Source organism: Durio zibethinus, chromosome 6 (assembly GCF_047325235.1).
Source record: "Durio zibethinus cultivar Kanyao isolate XHJ-2024 chromosome 6, ASM4732523v1, whole genome shotgun sequence".
NCBI lineage: Eukaryota > Viridiplantae > Streptophyta > Magnoliopsida > Malvales > Malvaceae > Durio > Durio zibethinus.
In genome coordinates, this window is record NC_143167.1 from 22057183 (window position 1) to 22069206 (window position 12024).

At 26.4% G+C, this 12024-nt stretch overlaps 1 pseudogene; it reads left to right on the forward strand.

Annotated features, from left to right (window-relative positions):
* The first annotated feature begins 380 nt into the window (after window positions 1-380).
* On the forward strand, window positions 381-7926 carry LOC149518493 (uncharacterized; annotated as a pseudogene).
* The last annotated feature ends 4098 nt before the right edge of the window (window positions 7927-12024 follow it).

A 12024-nucleotide genomic window follows, 5' to 3' on the forward strand; every position in this document is an offset into this window, starting at 1 on the left:
GATTTATCTTATATTATTAGAAGGTCTTATGTTCAAAAAACAATGTTGACTTAATAAATGTATATTAATTAAGTGCATAAAGACGCTAGGTTTTTGTTGTATGCTGATTTTCCTACAAAATGGGTTTGGAGTACTAAGATAAAAAAGAGACAGCCTAGAAAACAAGAAAAATTTATAGGTAGAATTATATATGTACATCCTGCATCTGGTGAGTTATACTTTTTGAGGATGTTGTTAAATAGTGTTTAAGGAGCAAGAAATTTTGAAAAAATTAAAATAGTGGATGAAATTATTTATCCTAAATTTCAAGTTGCATGTCATGCTTTAGGTTTGTTGGGTAGTGATCGAGAATAGATTGATACTTTGGTTTAAACTTCTCAATGGCATCAGGTGAAGAACTTAGGCAACTTTTTGTTATAATCATTATGTTTTGTCAAGTTGGAAACCTTTTTAGTTTTTGGGAACATAATTGGAGATTTATGGCTAAAAATATTGAATCACAGATTAAAAGTTGCATTTGGATCATTTGATTATTCTATTTCGACTAATAAATTGAAAAAATATGTTTGATAGCTCTCAAACAAATTTTTAATAGGAATTATAGCTCTTTATCTAAGTATAAATTGCTTGTACCAACTAAAAGGAATTTATATGGAATCACTGATAGATTGATCCATAAAGAATTAAGTTATGATTTGGTTAAGCTTCAACATAAACATTTGGAGTTGCTATCTATTTTGAATGAAGAACAAATGCTAACTTATAAATCTGTAAATTTTTCAATTGATAAAAACAAATTTGGGATTTTTTTGTTTATGGTCATTGAGGAACAAGAAAGATATATTTATGGAATACACTTATTTTTTGTGTTAAGTCAACAAGAATAATTATTTTAGTAGTGGCTTCATCGGGTATTGCTTCTTTGCTACTTCTAGGAGGTAGAGCAGTGCATTCTCGATTCAAAATTCCTTTGACTATCAATGAGTGTTCTACATATGGTAAATACTTAATCTTGTCAAAAATATTTTGTTGTTTTAATCTAGGCTTATCTTTCTAATTTGACCTTAATTATCACTTTTCGAGCCCATTACACTGTTTATTTTTAAATGTTTTGGTGTGAGATCTGAATGAATGCCTAAAATAGCCTAATAAAAAGCTTGATCAACAATTCTTTTTTAAAAGTCCATTTATGGTCTGTGTTGGCCATTAAATGAAAATCCAAATAAATAAAAATATAAAAATCATCAACTTAAAAACCAAATTAAAAATAAAAATAAATAAAATAATAAAAATAAAAAACTTAGCCTAAAATAAATGAGAGCACAAATAAACTAAAATAAAGAAAGGCCAAATCCAACATAAAAGACAAAAACCAAGGGAAATCAAAGGAGGCCTAACTTAAACTCATAGATTAAAAAATTAGGCTTTTGTTAAAGGCCCAAATATGTCCCAAGAAAAAAAGACCATTCAACTTTGTTCCTTGCATTCAAATAAAAACCACACCATGCATAGGACGTGAAGAGAAATCGCAAAACCAAAAAACTATAGCATGGTTACGATAAAAGAGGGAAGACGTGGGAAGCAAAAAAAAAAACTAAGAAAGAGAAAGCCAAATAAATTAAAAGCAAGCAATAGGCAGGAGGAAAAAAAGAAGAGAAAAAAAATAAAGCAAAAAAACCTAAAGGAAAAAAAGGGTAGAAAGAAAAAATGTAAAAAAAAAAAGATGAAGCACAAAAACAAAAAAAAAAATTAAAAAGGAAGGTGAGAAAAACTAACGAAAAGAAGGAGAGACAATAATACTTGTAGAAAAACAAGAAAAAAGTAGCAAAAAAAAAAGAGCAAAATAGAAATAGAAAATACCAATAACAGAAAGTTAGTGAAAAAAAAAAAGCAAAAAAATAAAGAAAGAAAAACGGGATTAGGGGGGCAGAATCGAGAGTAAGGAAACAAAACTAGTAGTAGGCACACAGTGAAAGGGAGAAAAGGAAAATCAGAAACAAAAAAAAGGTAAAACAATAGGAGAAAGTGGTAGCAAGGGAAGAAGCAAAAACAACTGCAATAGACATGCACAATTCAAGACTAAAAAATGCTTGCAAAGAAGAAGAAGGAACAAATTGACTAAAGGAGACAATAGAGGCAATGTTAAAAACTAGGCAGAAGGCGTAAGAGTAAGAAAAGGCAAGCAAAATAAATAAATAAAAGAGAAGCGTGGAAAAAAAGATGTGGCACTACAATAAAATAAAAAATTAGTGGTAATTTTGTAGCAACATTTTACTTATAAAAGTCTTTAGCTTGTTTTTATAAAACTTACGACGTTTTTTTATCAAAACGTCACTAAATATTCAAATAACAACGTTTGTACTTATAAATGCCACTAAAGACAAAAATTAGTGATGTTTATCCACTAAGACACCTTAAATAATTCACTCATAAAACTTTAAGAGGATTATTGAAGGCATTTTTAACCTAAAATACCTTTAATAATCCTTTCATAAAAAATGGAAGGGATTATTAAAATAATTTTTTGGCAAAAAATACCTTAAATAATCTCCTCATAAAAAAATGAAGAAAATTATTGAAGGCGTTTTCTGCCAAAATGCCTTCAATAATTCCTTTTAAAAAATTAGAAGAGATTATTGAATGTCTTTTTTGATCAAAAATGCCTCTAATAATCTCTTCGTCAAAATTTAAAAGAATTATTAAATGTGTTTTTGACCTGAAATACCTTCAATAATCCTTTCATAAAAAATGAAAGGGATTATTGAGAGAGTTTTTGGCAAAAACACATTTAATAATCCCCTATAAAAATTTAGAAGGGATTATTGAATACATTTTTGGCAAAAAATATCTTGAATAATCTCTTCATAAAAAATAACGAGGGGATTATTGAAGGCATTTTTGGTAAAAAAATATCTTGAATAATCCTCTAATAAAAAATAAAATGGATCATTAAAGGCATTTTCTGTCAAAAATGCTTTCAATAATTCGCTTTAAAAAATTGAAAGGAAATTATTTAAGGCATTTTGGTAAAAAAAACACTTTCAATAATCTCCTTGTCAAAATTTAAAAAGATTATTAAATGTGTTTTTGGTAGAAAACATCTTCAATAATCCCTTATAAAAAATTAAAGGAGATTATTGAATACATTTTTAGCATGAAACGCCTTCAATAATCTTCTCTAAAAATTGAAGGAAATTATTGAATGCCTTTTCGACGAAAAATGCCTTCAATAATCATCTCTTCAAAATTTAAGGGGATTATTCAAGAAAAAAATTAGTGGCATTTTTTAAGAAAATGTCACTAATTTTCCCATAAAATTTGAACTTGCGCCTAATTTCCTTTCCTTTCCTCAATTGCTTTTCTTCTCTATAAACCCAAGCATTTCTTTTTTCAATTTATCATTCATCAACTGCAATTCATCTGCAACCATTCTCAAGTTGAGGCACCCACTTATCAACCTAAAAGCCAATCATGAGAAAATGACCAAAATCATGTTTGAGACCTTTAGTGCTCTTGCCATGTTGCTATTCAGGTTGTTCTCTCCCTCTATGCCATGTTGTTAAAAGCTTGAATACTTTAAAAAACTGGGTCTTTCATTTTTTTTTTTTTTTGGTTTTTAGACTTGAGTTGGTGTTTGTCTTCGTAATTTAAGGCCCTTCATTAATAAAAAAAAAAGGGTTTTGAGTATTTCAAATCTGATTGCTGATTTTAAAAGTATCACTACATTGCAAGTTTTCAATTTTAAGTAAAGAATTAGTTTTTTTTTTTTCTTTTTGAAAGCTGTAGTTTGTTGTCAATTTTTAGAAGCATTATCTGGGTTAGAATTAAGAGAGAAAGAGAAAAGAGAAGTTTGAGGATTAAGCTATAGTGGGTTACTTGCTAGAAAAAAAAGGATAAGTTTTAGAATACCTGAGTCTTAAAGGTTAGTCCAATGTTCTTTGAAGTTGTTTTAGGTTGCTTTTTTTGATCCCTGCCTTATGAAAAATAAAATGGTTTTTATTTTTGTTCTTTTTCTTTTTTTTTTATGCAATTTTTCATCTTTCTTTCATCTTTGGTTTTCATATCTCAAAAATTGATCGTTTTGATTAGACTTAAATGTTTTTTTAATGTTCGTTTCTTATGCTCTTAGCTTTACATAGAACAATAGTGGGGACTACTTCGTGGCTGTTAATGGTAGAGTGCTGTAAATTTTAAAAAAAGTCAAAGCAATTAGAGGTATTGTTCTTTTAGAATTTTTTGCTTTGAATTTTCTTAAATATATGTTGTTAGTGGGGTTGCTTCACTTTGAAGAATTTAAATACGCTCGACATACACAGCTTTGGATAGGGACTCCTATGACCTATCTTCTCTTCAAAGGAAAGTTTCTTCCATGGCTCATAAGTCATACCATTACCAGTTGACTCTATTTATAAGTTAATAGGGCCATCTTTTCTTTTCCAAAAATGCTCTTTGTAAGGAGCAATTGCAAGCTGTGTCAAAAACATTGAAGGAAGTAGTTGAACTGGTAGATTTATGTCTAAAGGAAAAGTGTAAAGGGAAGCTTAAAATGTAGAGCGATCTCAATGCATTATCAGGGAAATTGGATATGAATTTACGAGATTATGGACTTTTGATCAAGATCAATGTACTTGGTGAAGCTACTTTACCTTTATCCAAACAGTCATCAATTTCATATATTTAAATTTTTGGTTAATGTATTAAAACAATTTAAATGTTATTGTATTAAACATTGTTTTACATGTATTTAGAACAAATTATGTATTTAAATGTTTAAATATTTATAATATTTAGTTTATGAATTTAAATTCATTTTTATTTCTTTTAATATTTTTATTTAATTATAATAATAAATATTTTAAAAAATAAAAAAGTAAATTTGCTAATTTAGCAGCATTTGTTATAAAAAAACATTGCTAAATTTAGTGGCATTTTTATTGACAAATATCACTAAATTACATAAATTAGCAGCATTTATGTCCAAAAATGTCACTAAATGTAACAGCATTTATATGGATAAATCCTGCTAAATTACAAAAGATAGTGGCATTTGTGTCCAAAAATGTCACTAAATTTAGCAGCGTTTTTATCGACAAACGCCACTAAGTTAATGGCATTTTTTCCTAAAATGTCACTATCTTTCTTGACATAGGTATAGCCAGCACTTTTAGCGACATTTTTCACAAACACCATGAATCGGTTAGTGGCTTTTATAAATGCCATTAAATGTAAAAAAAAAAAAAAAGCTACTAAAAATCTATTCTCCTATAGTGTGAAGTAGAAGTAGAACAAAGAAGCCAAAAAAAACTAAGGCAAGGAAAAATAACTTGCAAAAAACAAACCCTATATGCCCTCCTTATCTCATTTCCTTTTAAGTATATGTTTATTGAATGCATGTAGCTAGGTTCATTTTGAGGGTTTTTTAAACTTTTGTGTATATGCTATTTGCATGGCTTGTTGTAATTTTGTGCTTACTAGTCTGGTGTATGTTAAGCTACTATTTATAGGTCTGCTAGTGTATGGTTTGGTGCTTGTTATATTTTCATTATGCTTTATTTTTCATCCAGTTTCTACATTTTATTGTTTTCATTTCCTTTCTCCTTTTATGCATGCATTAGTGTTACATAAGGGATGGTTGTGATAAGAAAAAAAGCTTAAAGTTTACATATTCACTGCTCTCTTGCAAATTGGCTTTCAGTTTTTGATTGATTGGTGTTGTCTTGTTAAGTTCTTACCTTTCATGTTGTCCACATGATGTTAAAAAATATAACTATAAAATTTTAAAACACATTTGGAATAAGAAATAATGAAATAGAATAATAATAAAACAAAAATAGTAAGTAAAAACTTAAGGCTTATGGATGTTTATATGGCCTTTACACCATTATTATTATTATTATTACTTCTATTATTACTATTGTTATTATCATTTAATTATTTTAACCCATGTTAGATTTTTAATAATTAATGATATTATATATGTATTAGCTTTCTAATTAGCATGTTTATGTTACTTTTGATCATATTTATATATTTAGCATTTATTTGCATTTTTTAAAAAAAATGTTTTAAAATATAATAAAAATTAATAAAAAGAAAAAAATTTTAAATCTCTGCCTAGATATTGAAGGAAATTCAAAATCATGTTTTACAATTTTTAATTCCACTTAGATGTTAAGGAATTATTAAATAAGAAATAATAAAAATAAAACAATAAAAGATAAATAAATAATAATAATGATAAAATTTTTAATATAAAAAGAAAATAAATAAAAATATAAAAATTTCATTTTAGAAAAATTATAAAAAAAGAGCTTCCTTTAAAAGTTTGCTTAAATGTTAAAAATTTTTAGAGAAGTTCAAAAATTTTTGAAACTCTAAGTGAAACCCTAAATAAAACCCTAAAATTAAAATCTTAAATAAAACCCTAAATGAAACCTAAAACCCTAGGCCTTAGTTGAAACCCTAAACTTACCCAAAACCTCAAAACCATCTTAAATTTTTAGGGATTTATATTAAAACCCTTTGTAAAATAGTTTGTCCCTGAATATCACCTAAATGATAAGGTATTTAGAAAATTTTATTTCATTAAGATTTTTCCTATAATTCCATAATTAAAATGATAACAATATTAAATAAAGAATAAAAATAAAATGAGATCTTAAATATAAATAATCACACTCAAACCCTATCTAGAGATTAGAGAGTTCATGTAGTCTCTTTATATTTAAGAACTTAATTCTTAAAATCACATCTTATCATCATTTGCATTTATCACATTTTAAGATTAATATTTGCACTCATTATGCATATGTATTATTTTAATTATTAATATTTAATGTTAATTATATCATTCTTCAGTTTTACTGCATAAGAGTTTTTTGAAAAATTAGTTTAAAAAATAATAAAATTAAAATAGCATTCCATAAAATGTAATTCTTGATACTTTGTTTAGATGTTGGAGAATTATCAATACTTATCATTGGCAAATAATGTTATTTTTATTATTTTTAAATGGATGTTGTAATAAATCTTAGATGAAATGACTACTTTGAATTTTACCTATATGTTGGAGAATTATAAGATATTTCTTTAATCTAAAGATTTTCACAATATTCCTAAATAAAGAATTTTAACTTTTTTTTTTTAAATGAAGGGAATTATTATTAAATTTTCAAATAAAAAAGCCATTTTTATCCAAAATTATAGACAGTGTATGGTTAATTGGTATCAATTTTATGGGCGTTATAAGGAGCTAATCCTTTCTCATGTGTAACCAACTCTCGAATCGAATTCTGTTTTCGTAGACCAAAATTATCTTCTTAATAAACTCTAAATCCATTTTATTAAAAAGATAAACTTTTTGAGTAGCCAATCATACCCTAAAAAATATTGGTGATGACTCTATGTTTTTCATAATTTTAAATTTTATGTCTAGTAATTAAGTCTCTGAACCGATACGTTACACATATGTCAAAAAAAAAAAAAGGATACAAGTTGCTCGATTGATACAAAAAAACTACTTTGATTATTTAGGATAAAGCTCCTATAGGTTATAGAAATTGCTTTGAGGCTTTGGATAAGTCATTAAGAGATGTACTTATAAAAGATATTTTTATTCTTACGGAAAAACCATTTGGAGGTAAAACAATTGTTTTTGGTGGAGATTTTAGGTAAGTATTACCTATTATTCAAATAGGAACAAAGACATATATTTTGAATGATTCAATAAATCAATCCAAGCTTTGGCATAATTGTAAGATATTTCATTTAAGAATAAATATTAGATTACATAGACAAATCCTAGATTAGGCAATGTAGAATGAGAATGCAAAATTTGCTCAATGGTTGTTGGACATAGGTGATGGTAAGATTGGATCTGTAATGCCTAAAAGCAAGGAAACAGTAACTTGCACTAAAATTTCTTAGGATTTGTTGATTCATTTTGTTGACAACACAATAGCTAGTATAGTTTTTGTAGTATACTCTAACTTTCAAGATAATTTTTTTGATCCTTACTACCTCAAACAATGAGCAATTATTACTTCATACAATGAAAGTGTTGATTCCATTAATTCTTATGTTCTTGATTTAGTTCTAAGTGAAACAAAAACATAGTTATGCAATGATTACATTTCAATGGATTCTAAACATGTTGGTGATCAAGATTTGCCTTATCCCATTTAATTTTGAACTTTCTAAATTTTTCTGGTACTTCTAACCATCAATTGTCTTGAAAAGTGGTGTTGTTATTATGCTTTTGCTAAATATAAATAGTATTTAGGTTTATGCAATGGTACTAGACTTTTTTTGGTGACACAATCAGCTTCGAATGTCATTGAGAGTAAAATATTATTAGGAACTCATGTTAGTGATAAAGTTTTTATTCCTAGAATTATTTTGATTGTTAAACATAAAAAATGGCCCTTTGTTTTGAATAGAAAGCAATTTCTTATGAGATTATGTAATGGAATGACCATTAATAAAAGTCAAGAAAAAACGTTAGTTATTGTTGGTCTTTGTTTACCTAAACATATTTTTAAGCATGATCAATTATATATAGCTCTTTCAAGAGTAACATCTAAAAAATGTTTGAAAATTTTGATTCATAATGAGCAAGGAATAGAAAACAATGAAACAAAAAATATTGCTTTTAAGGAAGTTTTTGAGAATCTAAATTTAAGTTAGTAATTGTTTTTTTTATTTATTTTTTCTTGACTTTTCCTTGAAAATTGAGCATGCCATTTTATTTGCTTTATTTCGATTAATGACTGATGTTTTTATTTTTGTGTTTCTTTTTTTGTTTGTTTTATGCGAAATCCTATGCTTTATTTCAATTATAATTGTTACTTTTTTTCTTGGTTTCTTTTTTGTTTCTCCTTTGGGAAATACTAAACTTTAGTTCAATTATTTTCAATTTTAGATTCAGGTTTTGCAAGATAAGCTATAATTTTTCATTGAACTTGATCCTTCTAAACCTTTAAAAAGTGTTAAATTCAGAATATCTAAAATTTGAAAATGTGTTAATCCATTGAACCAAATAATATTCTTAGCCTTGAATTCGTAGAAATAGATGCTTAAGTTAGTACAATGTTAAGAAAACTTTATTTTTTGTTACAATTATAGTTACTGTAGTATAAATGAATATCTTTCATTCTATTTAATTCAATATTTTTTGTAGGGAAATACAATGCACTTCTACATAAGAGGATTTGATGCACTTTTGTTTCAAATAGTATTGACGAAAGGTTCTTTGTATTCATTAACATGATTTTAGCTAAGAAATTGCATGCACAATTATAACGTTGCTTCTTGCTTATTTAATATTTGTCTAATAAGAGCAACACAAGTTGAAAAAATACAAAATAATGTGACACCATATTCCCAATATTGCTTTAACTTTGTCTTTTACAAATACTTGGCAAGTTTTTTTTAGTTAAAATTTATAATTACAATAATTTCCTTTTTCTCTATTATTTAGTAACTTACTATTGAAACAAATTTTATTGGGATTTTGGTATCTATTAGACCTACTAGACAAGTCAGATTGAACAATAAGCCTAATGATGCTACCAAAAGAGATAGATATATGTTTAGGATATAAGGTTTATGACTATTTGAAATATTTTACTATTCGTTATTTAGTTCTTTCGTATAAAAATGTACTTTTTATGCATTATTATTTACATTTTTATATTATTTATTGTCTACAAACAACAACCATCATTTAAAGATTGTTCTTTATGGTGTTATGGAGCTTTAAATTGAGAAAGAAGATTTCGTTCAAGAAACAAAACTTCGGGTTGTAATTTATACTACAAGGATGGTCAAAAAAACACATGAGTTTGTTATTTTGTTACAATCTACTTTCCATACCTCATATCAAACAGTACATTCATTATCATTTTTTTTTTATCATAGTCTTCATTCCTAGTTGACTTATATATATAGGAGAAATTTATTTAGCATCTAATTCTATTACCAAATTTTATGTAGATCTTGATATTCCAAAGACAAATCAGTTGAGAAAACAGTAACATAAGAATTATAGTTTTTATTTTATTTTAATTTATATGTTATGTATATGTGACAGATTTATTAATTATACTATTTATTTAATGGCACATGTTTGTAAGTTATGAACTTGATCCAGTGCATGTACAAGTTCTACAATAGCAACATTATTTTTCTTAAAAGACTCCTAAACATAGACCAAAGCAAAATGCAAAAATTGCATATTTACTCGTTGTTGATCCAACAAAGATACAAGTTTTGCTATAACACTTTTACTTTACAATTCTGAATAAAAAAAATATGACTATTGAACCATTTAATTGTTTGTTTAACAAAATACTTTGTCATAAAAGTCAAAATCGTTGATATTGATCCAACTAGTGTTTGGTTTTATAATGTATGCAATGAGTATGTTAATGCTTGACACTTTTGGGCTAAAAAATTCTGGTGTTCGCAACATGGTAAAAGATTCCTTTGCTATTGTAAGTCATTTTTAACAAAAAAAAATATACTATCTTCTTGAAATTTGCATACACTAATACATCATAATAAACATATATTTTTTTCATTCAGAGTTAAAGTACAACTTGTGATTGAAGATGAGACTATACAAATGTTGTTGATGATATTTGGCAAAATAATGGAAAAATTAATTAGGGTTACATTACATAATTGATGCAATTCTACTAGATGATACTTCTAGGACCAATTAAATCACTAAAAAATGAAAAAAGAATATTTGAAGCTCTGCTAACTTCTAGAGCTATCAAAACTGGAATCATTACATACAAATTACTTGACTATGATAATTGAAAGTTGAAGAAGAAAAAGAAAACTAGAAGTTGATTCACTTGGAACTAATCAAACTTTAAAACATTTGATGAAGTTTAGTAAGAAGCAAATGGATTAGCCTTTTGGAACAATAAGTTCTGTTATCGAAAAATATCTCTAAATCATTTATACTCACAACAGCAGCTAAAACAGCAACAACATCGATAAAAATACTATGCAAAAAATTGATGATTTATTGAACCAGGGGTATGAAATGTCTTCTATCAATTTGCAACACTCCATGGTGACCATTGCTCTGAAACAACATCACCAACAAGTCCTCATCAATTTTATCAGCTAGCAGTTGATATCTTTGGAAGTAAAAAAAGATAAATATTGTTAGTGCCACTTTACTAGACCAATCCCCGATCAAAAGATTGAGAACCAGTGTTATGCAAGATACGAGTAGTTTGAAACAATTTAAACAACTATTAATAACTTTACTTTATTGATGTACTTTGTACTTTAAAGAATTCTATTAGTTATTACAATAATTATTTTTATGGTATTATTTGAAGTTTTTATATTTTTATTTGAATCTACATATTGTATGCTAATATGACATTCTATATATTATTTCTAATTGAATAGTTCATCAAAGATTGTGAAATTTGATGTAGCTGAAGAACCTAAATTTGTCACATTTGATGTAAAGCATATTTTAGCTCACTAGTGTTATAGTGGAGTTGCTAAAAAATCACAAAACTGCTTCAAAATAAAAATCTCAAGAATTTACTACTCCTTCAATGTAATGCACATAATATTATTCATATCGTCATGCATACGATTTAGTCTATATTATGTATTTAATTTTTCTTTTGATAAATGTAATATTTCAAGTAACTATTTCCTACAATTTGCATATTAATTGTATTATAGTAATGAATATTATAAAATTTTCATTTTTTATCACTAACACAGTAAAAAGAAACGACTTCATTAATTCAATGGAGCTACCTTCTTATTAACTACATTAACCAATCAAACATCACCGTGTATGTATTATTTGTTGATACCATCATAGTGATGTTTTGTTTCCAAAATCTTTGACTCATTTTTTGAATCTTTTATTCTTTATTTTGTTTCTACTTTTTAAAGCTTTTTGCATATAGTTTAAAGCATGTAAAACAAAAATAATACTTTTAAGATATTAAAGGTGGCAAATGTTTTTACCAAGTAAGT